At 45.1% G+C, this 14,078-nt stretch overlaps 1 long non-coding RNA gene across 6 annotated transcripts; it reads right to left on the minus strand.

The window, feature by feature from the left end:
* Positions 1-375: 375 nt before the first annotated feature.
* On the minus strand, positions 376-3,339 carry LOC125536948. 6 transcript variants are annotated; one of them, XR_007295377.1, is made up of 4 exons: positions 2,023-3,339; positions 980-1,044; positions 522-598; positions 376-434 (listed from the first exon to the last, which is right to left on the minus strand). It is a non-coding gene; the product is annotated as an uncharacterized LOC125536948 (long non-coding RNA). The 6 variants fall into 6 exon arrangements; XR_007295378.1 differs by having other exon boundaries at positions 376-598; positions 2,023-2,937; positions 3,017-3,338; XR_007295379.1 differs by having other exon boundaries at positions 376-598; positions 2,023-2,676; positions 2,776-3,335.
* Positions 3,340-14,078: the final 10,739 nt, after the last annotated feature.

A 14,078-nucleotide genomic window follows, 5' to 3' on the forward strand; every position in this document is an offset into this window, starting at 1 on the left:
AGAGTAACTTTCATTACAAAATAGACCGAAGAAACAAAAGAAAAAACAACGCCTCGCCTAATAAACTATCAATGGATATACCGTATCCGTGTCAGAGTGACTTTAACACTTGACTTTAAAAAACAATTAGCCAGAAGAAGACTGAAATTTCTAGCCATTTAAAATTATAGGATAGTGTATAATGATGTAATAGAATAATAATTTAACCATGTAGAAAGCTAGAATATCTTAAACATAATTATAGTTAGATGTTTTATTAAAGAATTACTTATCATTGAGGTTTCTCATTTGGTCAACTGCATTGGCATAAATCAGACATGTATATAGGCCAATTGAGTGCATAAGAATTGCTCACAAATAGATTCAGAGGTGTACTTTAGTTCTGAAGAGATGAGTTCTCCCTGTCCTTCTGAATTTCTCTCCATACCAAACATCTGCACACTTCGTTGTCGTCGTCAACACCACAACAATAGTCCTATAAATAATATATACAGAAGATTACTCACAAACCAATAGGTTACCAGCTTGCTAAAATAATCCGCTCCTCCATCTTCCTACCCTTCAGCATGATAGCCTCAACTGCATATGGTATACTTCACTGGAATAAAGATGCAAACAATACGATGAAGTGCTAAAAACAGGTTGTCGAAGTAAGGTTAAGAACTGGATCAGGTAAGCATTTAGGAATATCTAAACAAAGAACGTGGCACAAAATAATTCTGATGCGGAGATGACACTTTGTTCCTATAAAAAAGATAACGTGATAACCTCAATACGACGACTTCATGAAATTCAAAGGAAAACCCATACAGGAAAACAATGATCAACATTAACCTATACGGCATGTAAATATATAATTCAGAAATAAACATCTTGCTCTTTGCACATTACATCATCAATGCCTCGCATATGAGAAACTTCACTGGGACAAAGATGCAAACAGTATGGTGAACTGCTAAAAGTAATGTTCAGAACTCACCATGAGGCATATCTTTACGAAGAACGTACCACAAAAGAATTCTGATGCGGAGATGCACATTTTTCCTATAAAAAAATAAAGTGATATCCTTGTAACGATGTCTAAAAAATTTAGAGGGAAAACCAAACATGCAGACCATCATTTAATCTGTACGTCATGTATAACTCGGAATCAACAGCTTTGTCTTGTCTTTACACATTGAGCACAACAGTTTCAAGGATCTTGCTACAGTACATAGATCCTAGGAACAATATCATGCTCTAGGAACTACATTTTATAAGTGGCGTACATATATCCAAATAGTGGACAAACTGAATCAGAGTTCATAAAAAATATTGAAAGAGTAGGTGAGGTTCTGGGAGGAGGAGAAATAGGTTAGTGACCGTGGTCGGGCTGGACGAAATCGTCAGTGTCAAACTCAAGGTCGGACTTGAGGATGTCCTGGCCGAGCTTGTTGGCGCGGGTCAAACACTGCCTCGGCAAGTATCTCATGGAGCTTAAGGCAGCAGTGCGGGCCCATGACACAGGGCCAGGTAAATATGCATTGCAGTAAATACAGAGGGGGGAAATAGTGGATCTGCGTCCAATTCTTGTAGAGCCTGCTATATAAATTACCCATAGAAGGCCAGACTTAACTGAGAATTAAATTTCAGAGAGCGTTCACTTAAATAGTCAAAGAACAATTGTTAATGTCATGGAAAAATAGAGTGATTTAGACACATCCTGTAGAATATATCACACTGAATTTCTAAGTTATATATATAATTACAACTGACATTGTTGATGCAATGCTAGCAGAAGAAAAACGCATGGTAGAACAATTATCATTAAAACCAAGAGGTTAACAATTAATTGGTGCTATGCTGTAACTTCGGGCCAAGAGTGTTCATATTTCAGTCGATCTATCAAAGGTGTTCAATGGTATCTTGGTCTATGTCGTTAATTGACCATTGATACAATTAACAATAGTAAACAATTCTCAGGAGCAAAACGGTAAATGACTTAGGGATCTTTCAAAAATAAATTGCATCAATAATACTTACAAAGGCATAATTGCATATCCAGTCCCAAGCTTCCCTGCCTGTTTCCCGCCACATGTATGCATTGCAGCCATGTATGCCAAGCAAGTCTGGTCTGAGCCGCCGCAAGCTTGTTTGGAAGCACATTCATACACGATGGGCCATCGTGCCATCACTTGGGGTGTCTTTGGCTCGCTTGTAAATGAGAGTAAGGGAAAGAGGCAAGGTTGTGCTGCTACACCTCATTGTTTGTCCGCCCAGTCTGCAATGCTCTCTTCCGATAGGTTGGGGATGAAGTGGTTGCACGCGAGGCAAGCAGCGAGGTCGCCCGTATTGCCGTCGAGGACAATGCAGAGGGGCGGGGTAGAGTGGAGGCGGCACCGATTCTACACCAAACATCCTCACTTCCAATGCTACATGAACCTCCCTGCCTGGTCATCATGTTCTACTGACTGAAGTTTGATGTAGCCCTAAATATCTATATGCAACGGCAAGCACTGCACTTACTTTGCCAGCCCCTGCAATCAAAATTGTCAACATCCATAGAGCATAGTACATAAATACTCTCATTTTCTCAAGGGGATTAAACTTTAGGTGGCGAATAATTTCGGATTTGGTGAGAAAATCATGGACGAATATATTGCAGTAAAGCCTGCTGCCCCTGATATCTTCAAGCTCCTGCACCACAAACCAAATATCAGTGCACCACAAAACAAATCAAGGAAACTATTAATTTCTCTTATAGAAATCAAGGGAAGTATCCTAATCGTGCCATACTAATCTTAATACTCCTCTGCCTGCAACCACCCACTTCCTCTGCCTGTAGAGCGCCACACACATGAACACAGACGCATATCCAGCCACACGCACACACGCTAGGCCGCCGGGAGCACAACACAGGCACCACATATGCCACACTCGGCCGGATAGAGTCGCCGCCTGTTTGTGATGCAAGAGGATAGAGGAGGTTGGAGAGAGAGAGAGAGAGAGATTTAGAGAGCAGAAGATGGATGCTCACGCCGATTTGCTGTCGCATCCTTCAATCCGCTGCCGCCGCGTGTGTGTAGCTGCCATGGCGTTCATCCTCCTGAGGCACCGAATCCCTTTGAAATCCAAGTTTGGAACTCCATGGATATGGGCTAGAGATTGAGGAGGCTGGGTTGATGCCGGAGAATTTTAGGGGCGGATGGGGAAGGGAAGGAGAGCGGCAAATGGCCGGAGAAGAAGACTGGCCGCCGCCACCGGTGCCGTACCCGGACGGATCGAGGAGAGCCCCAGCTCGGGTGTGCTCTGGGCAGCTAAAAGAGGAGCATGGGCCAAATACCATAAACTACATGGTCGTTTTTGGAAGAACGAAATGTTTTCGCTGGTTAGCCACTTAAGTTGGAGCGCGGGTTGAGTATATGAAACAATAGGGACCTTTTTGCAAAAACGCCGCGACGGTGAACCCGGAGACTCAATCCGTGCTTTATTATTAGGGAGAGATAAAGTGGTACACTGTTCATTGCGGGCCAGATTCACCATGCGTCGTTAATGGGCCAAGAGTTACAAATGGCCTCGTATGGGCGGAAAGACATCATAGGCCATATATGGGATGGAAGTTACAACGGGCTGGAATCATATTGGACGGCCCACATGAAGCTACTGGGCTTAATTCCGATAGGCCGTAACAGACCGTGAGTTAGCGGACCGTAAATGGGCTATATACGAACAAGCCGTTAACAGGCTTTCCGTAGGCCGGCCCATTACCTTTTGACCAAGTCAAACAGGTTGGCCTTTTCACCGGAATAGGCCTCTGTTGGGTCGTGCCACGTGTCGACGTATCATAGGCGCCTCCTGTCCAATGAATGGATGACATCTGTCCCAACGGTGAGCCAACATGTGTTTCCTCCGGCCAATGAGAATTTTACATGTGGAAAATCCTTATTGGTTCGGGCTGTTAGCGGGTTATCGGATCCAAAACCGGACCCGATAGCTTAACGACGACCCATTACGGTGGATGCCACGTGTCGGTCACCGAAAGCACTTCCATGACGCGCCATTTATCATTATGGAAGTGGACACTTCCGTGATGATAATTTTGGTAATGTCATGGAACACTTCTACAACAGCACATGTATGACTATCTTGATTCTGTCATAAAATTGTCATGGATGTATATGCATGACAGAAAACGTGACCTGCTGTGACAAACACATATCATCATGGAAGTGTATTTTTTTGTAGTGCAAATGAGTGCGCTCGATTCATCCAGATGAGGTACGTGCGTGTCCGTTGGTTAATCGTATAGGATCAAGTCGGTCGGATAGTGTATGTTTAGGATCGCAATAGCTGATGAACGTTCGCTAGAAGATAAGGCATTTGTGAACTTTTTGCTAGCAGTTTCTTCAGATTTGCGTGGCATTTTCTTCAAAACATCATGTCAGTTTCTTCAGAGGTAGGCATTTTATTCAAAAAACTGCCACCTTCGGATCTTGCGTCGCAACTAAAACTGCGAGGAGCATATTAGTAGGCTAGCTAGTGATCGATCAGTAACTTGTAAACACCGAGCGAACATAAATAAGGAACTGCTAGTAACTTGTAAACACTAAGCACATAGAAATAAGGATCATGCTGTGCACAGTAGTAAGAGCCGATCTGTTCGAAATGTTCACATGAGACTCACAGGCCTGGCATTGTAATGTGTTCACATTAGTAGCCCAAATTCACAACCAACTAGTATAGTTCCCATACATAAGATCAACATGTTGATGCATCTCAATGATTCACAAATCATATACAAATATGTAGCTCCAAAAGCAAAGATCTAGAAAAACATATGTTCTTCCTAATAACATGGATGCTTCTCTGGGCCAACATTCAGTATAGAGTGAAAGACAAATTTGTTTGTGAAGTCTACAATTCCTCTTGCAAACGTAAGTGGTTTCACCAACAGCTGGAACCATGAGAATGAACCACACATGATGGAGGAAGATCACATGCAATATGATTTGGTCTTCTCTCGATCACACGGCAAGACTATTTTCAGAATACAAACTTTAACTTAGGAAAAATGATGCCCATTGTATAACCATACCAAAGCAATGAATCACCTAGTGTTGGCCAATAAATAGTATAGTACTACTTTTGTGCAGTCCATGAAGTGACTATCCAATCTTTCTGCGTCTATTTTCAAATGGCACTGCATGCAGTGACTATACTATTCTCTTGTCCAGTTCCACCAAAATTGAGGCCACTTTGTTTGTTTTCCAAATAGCAACAGGCAGGCATCTGTCTGCATAAATATCAAGCAGCTAGTAAACATATACCACACCTTGTATTTTTGGTTTAAACACGTCTCTTCTAGTCATTTACCCTTACCATCTGTCATGTTTTGCACTGGACAATTTGACACTGTCATGTTTTGCCCTGGACAATTTTGTACTGAATTGATTTGCTGGCACAAAGCAGAAATATAGCGCCTATTCTTCATCAGACCAAGGATATCCATGTTCGTAATGTTGGAAGAGGTGAAATCAATACAACCAAAATTGAGCATCCTATCATTGAATCATGTCCTGCACCTCCAATATAGGTCCATCCTGCCAATAAATTCACATGTAAACCACTGATATTACTATCTAATGACAGTACAAAAAGAGTAGCAAGATAGTTGAAAACCATGTACCTTCGTAATGAACAACTCATAGTGCCACCAATTGGATATACTGGTTTGGAAGCAAACATGCTCATAATGTTGAACCATTTGGACTTTTTGTGCAGTTTCACTAAAATCGAGCATCCCTGTTTGCACATATATTGAAAGTGTGATTACTATAAAAGTGGCACTAGTTGAAGCATAGACTCAAAAATATAAGCATTCCACTTTCTTAATGGGGGAAGGTAGCAAGACTGTGTCTAACCACCTTTTTGAGGGAATAAATAAGGCAACAATGGCTATTGTCAGGAAGGCAAACATAGTATTTTCTGAAAGATTGAGCCATTCCTGACCTTTCCTCCTCTTTTAAGCATATTTTGTGCAGTTCAACTAAAATAAAATGCCATCACCACCTTGACAATTCAGTGACACTGTACAAAAAGCAATGACTTACCATTACATCATGATGTCAGGTATGTGATCGACATACATTAGAGATAAACATGCAGACTTCCTCCGATAACATAATGAACATTAATTTTAACAAAGGTGTGACTAGATTTACCGGCATAATTTGAGTGAACTCTACAGCCTTTGTTCCTGAATATAAGACGTTTTCATAGTTCAATTTAAAGCACCCAAACGTCTAGTATTTAGAAAAACAAGTAGTAGTTTTCTTGAGAACATATCTGGGAAAGCTTGCCACACCTTATATATCTCCATACGCTAATGCAGCGCCATTCGAATAGTACAAATATACAATAATCCCATGGCTAGTGCAACAGTAGAGTAGTTTTTTTATTACGGGGTACAGTACAATGGTTTTGCCGAATAGATTTCCATAAGCTAGCATCGGAAGATTTCTATAAGCATTAACTATACAAAATGTAAAGGTAACAAATTTCAACATTGGTATACTAGCTGTGCAGCAGCATTAAACTAACTACAAAAGTCTGAGGGTAACTAGCATTATTAGCTAACGACAGTATAATTTTTTCTGCAAACCATGTACCTTCAAGGTAAATATCATTTCTAACTCGAGGGTACTTGAAAAATTGCTATCCCAATCTTGATAATCGATCAAACATAAAAACTTGATCAACCGAATCAAGAAAACAGCCGGAGGAGGAGGTGCCCACTCTTGAACTTTCCTCTTCTCTTCATATTTTTTTGTGCAGTTTAACCAAAATAAAATGACATTAGCGCCTTAGCATTTTAGTGTCATTGTACAAAAAATTGACTTATCTTATGAAAGTGAGGTATGTAATCTATAAGCACTAACAGTGCAAAAATCTGAAAGTAGTAACACGTTTCATCGTTGGTATACTGGCTGCGCAACAACATTAGAATGCCTTAGCTGAAAAATCTTTAATACATCCACAATCAACAGCTAACCTTGAAATAATCCAGTGACATTAATGGCATTGCTTAAATTTATCGGTGGCATTAGACTGAGTGCGACATTAGTAAAATGTGGCATCACTTTAGCATTAGCATTGCTTTACTTTACCACTGGCGTTATACTAACATAAAAAAGTAGCAATAAGAGCATGGGAGGCCCATTCAGATAGTGGGCGCACCAATACGATGTACCTCCACAGACGCATAGAGTGGTGAGGCAGGGATGGTTGCCCAGAGCAACAAATATCCAGGCAGCATATGTGGATTATGTCCCATTTTTGTTCTCTTTAGCCATGTTTTTCCTATGTGAGGATAACAAACCGATCGAATTGGTCATTCTCTATTGCGTTGTCATGCCTTTCTACCCTTTTTCAACTAAGAGACACGAGACTCGTTCCTTAGCTACTGATTTCCCCTTTTCAAACATAGATGAGTCTGCATGAAGTAGGGTTTCCTTTAATAGTGCAAATTAAGGTTTTCGTCTGCGTGACCAACAGAGCAGAGGATAGCAAATTGGGGAGATGGTGGAGTGGAAAAAGATCCACATGCAATGACATGACAGATGGGGCAATAGAACAAGGGTATGGTTCGAAAAGAGGTAGCATACCTGAGGGTCGGCGGGAAGTGGCTTCGCTCATGGTCGTTGTCCTCTGCACACACTATGGCAGCGAGGTTGGGGACGAAGGCCATCCCGCGTGGGCGGTAGGCCTTAGAGGACGGCCTTGTCGTCGGTGCTTGACCTCGCTTGCCGACGACGAGTGCGTCAACAATGCACGTCCTTTTCTTCCCCGACGGATTTGTGACCATCGATGAGGAGGGAAAGAGAGGGGCACCACCATCTTTTTTACATTTGGAGAGAGGGTGATAGTGTGAGAAGCAATTGGTTAGCCCTTAGCAAGCAAGCGCTGAAGCTCCAGCCTATATATCTTTTTTGATACTAGTACTAGAGGTGGAGTTGTGTTAGAGTACTTTATATTTTCCCTGCATACAGTACCAGTTAGTCATGCTTCAAAACTGAACGACACGCCATTAAAATAATAAAGTCGAGAAATAATGCGGCACCTCGGGCCAACACGGCCAGATCGCATTTTGCACGAGAAATGACACACCATGTTTCGTTGATATGTGGTCCCGTTCCAACATGTCACTGAGATGACGACGAGTCCTTTTGTACAATTTCCAAACGGACGTCTATGTAGGCCGGGGCACCTCTTCCTGTACCGTGGCAACCCTCCATCGCCTTTCCCTCTTCATATGGAACTGATGTCGCATGCTCTTCCTCCCTCCATTTGCCTTCACCCTTCCTTCTGCCATTGTTTGATTGTCTTCTCCATGGAGGTAATAGGCCGGAAACGACCCCGTTATTCTTGCCCTGATCTGAAAGATGACGTGGTGGAGGAACTCACTGATTGGTGCGACATCAGCACCTCGGCTAGCATGGCAGGTTCGCTTAAGACCATTCTCGACTCACTAAATAATATAATTACAATGAACCCAAGGGTTTAGGAGCGGTTTGATCTCCCCTATCTTCTTCGCCATGACCCTGCTCACTAGAGCGGGGATGACGGAAGCCTCACCTTGTGCAAGTTGATGCTTCTTGATAATGATACATGTGATGTTAAGATGCCATCGCTTAAGGGTAAGGCCTGGGCAGGCGCAAATGGATATTGGGTTGTTTATATTGGGTACAACTGCGAGTGAGAACTTGTGAATGTGTACACTCGTCACCGGGTTCCACTTCCAAAAATCTCAGAGTGCCCTGAGGTTCAGCACACAGATGATCTACGTAGGTTCAGATACAATCATGGTGACTGTCATCTACAGAAGATAGCAATTTGTCGAGTTCCCAACCGCTCTTGGGATTACACGAACTATCATGTTCTTGCTATCTTCGACAAGCTTGTTGTCGTCCTTACTTCCACCCTCGATGGATATTTCTCAAAAATCAATTTCTGTACACGGGTGAGTACTGTGATGCAATTCAATACGAGAGTCTTGTGTTTGCTGCCACCACTCATGGCACTATTTTTGCATGGAATCCTTATTGTTTCGGTACGTTTGCCTTCCACCGTAATTAGAATTGTTTCATCCACGTGCATGCGAGTTAGTATCCCCGTACGAATTAACCTTCTTGTGTTTCCAAGGTGCTGTGAACAATCCACCACCTATACTTGAAATTTTTTATAACCAAGGGGGGAGATGACGATGGTGATGATCACGATCATGAGGACGAGCAGGACCTACATACTCAGTGGCGCCTGGCAACTTATTTCGATGGATCAGCTCTTATTGTATGTATACATGGCACTATTGATGTTACTAAGGAAGCAGGTGTTGTCTCCCGTTGTCGCACTCTCAGGACCTATTCCAACATCCGTTGCAGGGTATTCGGGGTGGATACTAGTGTGCTAGCACCAGCACCTTCTGCCTGGTTCCGTATTGATAGTCTTGAAGAAAACTAGCTCTTGCTTGGACAAAACTATCCAAGGATGGTGAAAGGTGATCCAGCTGATGTTGGCACAACGTTACTAACATTTATGAGAAGCAACTATATCTATACCTCGGACATTGCTATGGTTCCCTACCCTGTGTATCACAATATGCGTCCTGATATAGGCCGCTTCAGCCTGGATGATGAGTCCTGCGTTGGTCTCGATATTAACAATAGCTTCCCCTTCCCAGAGGCTTACTTATGGTCCAAAGCAAGCATTTCCAACACCGACGATTGGTTGAGATGAAGTTCATTTCATTGCCTAGTATTTGTTGTGTGATAAAAACTTTAGTATTTACTAGAATGTTTTGTTGGAAATAATCTATAATCCAACATGTATCCTCGTTGTCGTTGTGTGTTGACGACTTGTTGTATGTAATGAATGGTACATTTGCATATGCTTGTAATAAAATCAATTTATGAATGGTTTTCGGGCCGCTTCTTAGAGTGTGAGTACCATAGTAGTATGGCCAACATCCGATTATATGAAGTTGCCACATCACATAGAGCCAACCTAATAGTGGAGTATGCTAGTGCAATAGTTAGTCCTAGTAGTAGTATACCATCAACTAGAGCTAGGTGTCGCACGGAGGCCGAGAAATATGGTGATAGCGTGACTACGTGAGGTGGTGTACGTAGTATGATGTAGGCATAGGGCTTGCCATGTTTCCTACTCCTCCGATCTAAATGTGGAGAAGATTTGGTCGAGTTCTTCCTCCTTTTGCCGACATGTGGGATATCCAGCATCCAGGTCATGTCATGCAAGAAAATGGAGTGCTAGTTGAAGCCACATTATGTGCATCTTGGGTTAAACTGTAAATAGAATCTTACTCTTGAGTAACTCCAAAAGCGGCCACCAAAGATCTTTACTGGATTTGTTTTTCATTACCAGCACGTCGAGGTGAAAGATGTGCAGGTTCAGTGGGTCGTCTTGCGTTTTCACTGACATGTGGGAGCGCATGTGAGCAAGCAGACGATGGGAACACTTTGCGTGTCTGCTGGTTGGCTGAGAAGAGAGAGAAAGAGGAGGGCTCAGCGCAGACTCCAGGAAATTTCGCCACAATGTGAGTAGTACTAGTGGTGTACCGTACTCCTGGAGAGATAATGTGTTCGTCTACATAACCAGCACCTCGATATAGTAGGATGGCATGGGCCATAACTAGCATTCATGTCTAGCAGTATGGCACACACCACCCACACGAGTCCCATCTGACACCAATTTTCTTGGAGTCTGTGCTACAACTATCTCTTCTCCCTCCTGTTTTCTCTAACTCAACAATCGGCGGTGGGCAGGGTGGGGGTTCGCCGATAGTCGGTTTGCTCAACTGCGGTCCCACTTGTAACTGAAAATGCAACACAACATGCATTCCCCCTTGAGCAGCGTGCCGGACCAACCATGTGGGGGTGCAACGCGAACACGGCATGCTTTTCCTTTTGAACTTGTAACTTGTAAAATTTGGTTCTGCTCCATGGTGCGATGGATAGATAGAAATAATGATTTTCCCTAGTGTAATGAGAGGGTTGGTTTTGGCCCGGTTCATGCATGGAGTACGTACAAAAATTATGAAGTTGATGCGAAAGGTAAGATAATTACTAGTACAATATACTACTACATGGAATTTACGGAAAGATAAAGATACATATGGATCCATTAACGACATCCTCATGCCCTAGTGCATCGGGTCACCAACCGATGTGTGAGGAGCAGCGGCGTTGGCGGTGAGCTCACCGTGCTTCTGAACAATCCCGTCCAAGGTTGCCCTGTGGTCCAAGAAGGCCAGCGTCCTATCGTCCTCCTCTTGCACGTAGTAGTCCTTGTGGACGATTTGCACGTAGACGTGGGTGATTGTGTCGATGGCGTCTTGCTGTGCTAGGCGCTGCGCGGCGAGCGCGACCTCAAGGTGGACATTCTCTTGCGCACCGGCGGGCAGTCGTAGGGCCACCAGTGCGTCAAAGAGGTTGTCACCATAGATGCCGTTGAGGGTGGTGGGCATCGCAGAGCCTGGACACGTGGGCTGGAGGGGTACATCAAGGTCATCCGCGAGCTTCTTAACGATGGTGAACTTGTCGAGGAAGCCGATGAGGACCTCGTCGAACAAGGAGACAAAGCTGTTATCCAAGAGGCCTCTCGCCCTGGCGGCCTCAAGCACGACCTGGAGACGTTCCTTGGTGCCGGGCCGCAGGCCGGCATCGTGTACCATCTGGCACAGCCGGCTGATGCTCACACTCATCGCCTCTATGGGTCTAGCTTCTAGTCAACTGATCTTGCGATTGGAGTGATCACACTTGCCCTTGGTTAGGGTGCGTAGGTGTGTAGGATTTCGTAGATTGGACTGATGATCCTCTCCTCGTCGCCCTGTGAGAGAGCAATCACTGGTTGTATCTGGCACTTGGAAGGGTGTGTTTTATGAAGTATCCGGTTCTAGTTGTCATAAGGTCAAGGTACAACTCCAAGTCGTCCTGTTACCGAAGATCACGGCTATTCGAATAGATTAACTTCCCTGCAGTGGTGCACCACATAACCCAACACGTTCGATCCCATTTGGCCGGACACACTTTCCTGGGTCATGCCCAGCCTCGGAAGATCAACATGTCGCAGCCCTACCTAGGCACAATAGAGAGGTCAGCACGCCGGTCTAAATCCTACGACGCAGGGGTCTGGGCCCATCGCCCATTGCACTCCTGCACGTTGCGTACGTGGCCGGAAGCAGAACTAGCCCCCTTAATACAAGAGCAGGCTTACGGTCCAATTCGGCGCGCGCCACTCAGTCGCTGACATCACGAAGGCTTCGGCTGATACCACGACGTCGAGTGCCCATAACTATCCCCGCGTAGATGGTTAGTGCGTATAGGCCAGTAGCCAGACTCAGATCAAATACCAAGATCTCGTTAAATGTGTTAAGTATCCGCGAACACCGACCAGGGCCAGGCCCACCTCTCTCCTAGGTGGTCTCAACCTGCCTTGTCGCTCCGCCACAAAGTAACAGTCGGGGGCCGTCGGGAACCCAGGCCCACCTCTACCGGGATGGAGCCACCTGCCCCTTCAGCCCCCAACTCCAAACAGTACCACAGGTAATGTAACTGTGTAAAGTATATACTATATGCCCGTGATCACCTCCCGAAGTGATCACGGCCCAGTAGTATAGCATGGCAGACGGACAAGAGTGTAGGGCCACTGATGGAACACTAGCATCCTATACTAAGCAGTAGGATAGCAGGTAATGGTAACAACAGTAGTAGCAAGGACAGGCTATGCATCAGGATAGGAATAACGGAAAGCAGTAACATGCTACACTACTCTAATGCAAGCAGTATAGAGGAGAGTAGGCGATATCTGGTGATCAAAGGGGGGGCTTGCCTGATTGCTCTGGCAAGAGAGAGGGGTCGTCAACACCTTAGTCATACTGGGTAGCAGCGGCGTCGGTCTCGGTGTCTAGAGAGAGAAGAGGGGGAAGAAACAATAAATATAATGCAAACAAATGCATGACGATGCATGACATGACAAAGCGTGATGCTAGGTGTGCCCTAACGCGGTACGAGGTGGTACCAGTGAAGGGGAAAACATCCGGGAAAGTATCCCTGGTGTTTCGCGTTTTCGGGCAGAGGAGTCGGAGGGGGAAAGTTGCATGTTTGCTATGCTAGGGATGCGTGGCGGACGAACGGGCTGCGTATCCGGGTTCGTCTCGTCGTTCTGAGCAACTTTCATGTACAAAGCTTTTCCATCCGAGCAACGGTTTATTTTATATTAATTTTAAAAGATTTAAATCAATATTAGGATTTATTTAATTATTTAAATCAACATTATCCAGAACAGTGTTTGCTGACGTCAGCATGACGTCAGCAGTTGACCTGGTCAACCTAACATGTGGGTCCCGTTCGTCCTTGACTGTTTAGTCTAATTAGGGTTTAACTAATCCAATTACTGTTTAATTAAACTAACTAGTTAATTAGATTAGTTAATTAGGATTAATTAACTTAATTAATTAGTTAACTATTTTAATTATTATTTATTTGTTTTTATATTTATTTTATTTTTAATTCGTTCTGGGGTGCGGGGCCCGGCTGTCAATGGGCCACTAGCCTTAGCGGGCGCACGGGTGACGGGCGCGCGGGCGTGACCACGAGCACCCGATGGGGCAAGCTCGGGCCCTGGCCTCGGGCGAGACCAGCGGCGCGGCTGCCAGAGCGCGACGAGGCCCGGACCGGGCGGCATCAGTGATGCAAGCGAGTGGGGCGAGCAGATGGGGAAGGAGGCGACGGCGCGGGTCACGGGCAGCGTGCAGGGGCAGCGGTGCAGCAGCAGCGCTTGGCGATGCAAGACGCGGCGCGGGGGCGAGCGAGGGAGTGCGCGAGCAGCAGAAGCCAACGATGGCGGAGCAGAGGCGGGGCACGGTCGCGGCCGCAGGCGACGTGAAGCGGCACGGTCGCGGTGACGGGGTCGCAGGCGAGGTGCTAGTGCGAGTGGGGGCGCGGGATGTGGTGGCCGAACGCGGGCGCGCGTGGGCCGGCGGCGAGATGCGTGCACGCGGCCGAAGTGCTTGCGGGGCGGCG

Source organism: Triticum urartu, chromosome 2 (genome assembly GCF_003073215.2).
Source record: "Triticum urartu cultivar G1812 chromosome 2, Tu2.1, whole genome shotgun sequence".
In the NCBI taxonomy this organism is placed as follows: Eukaryota; Viridiplantae; Streptophyta; class Magnoliopsida; order Poales; family Poaceae; genus Triticum; species Triticum urartu.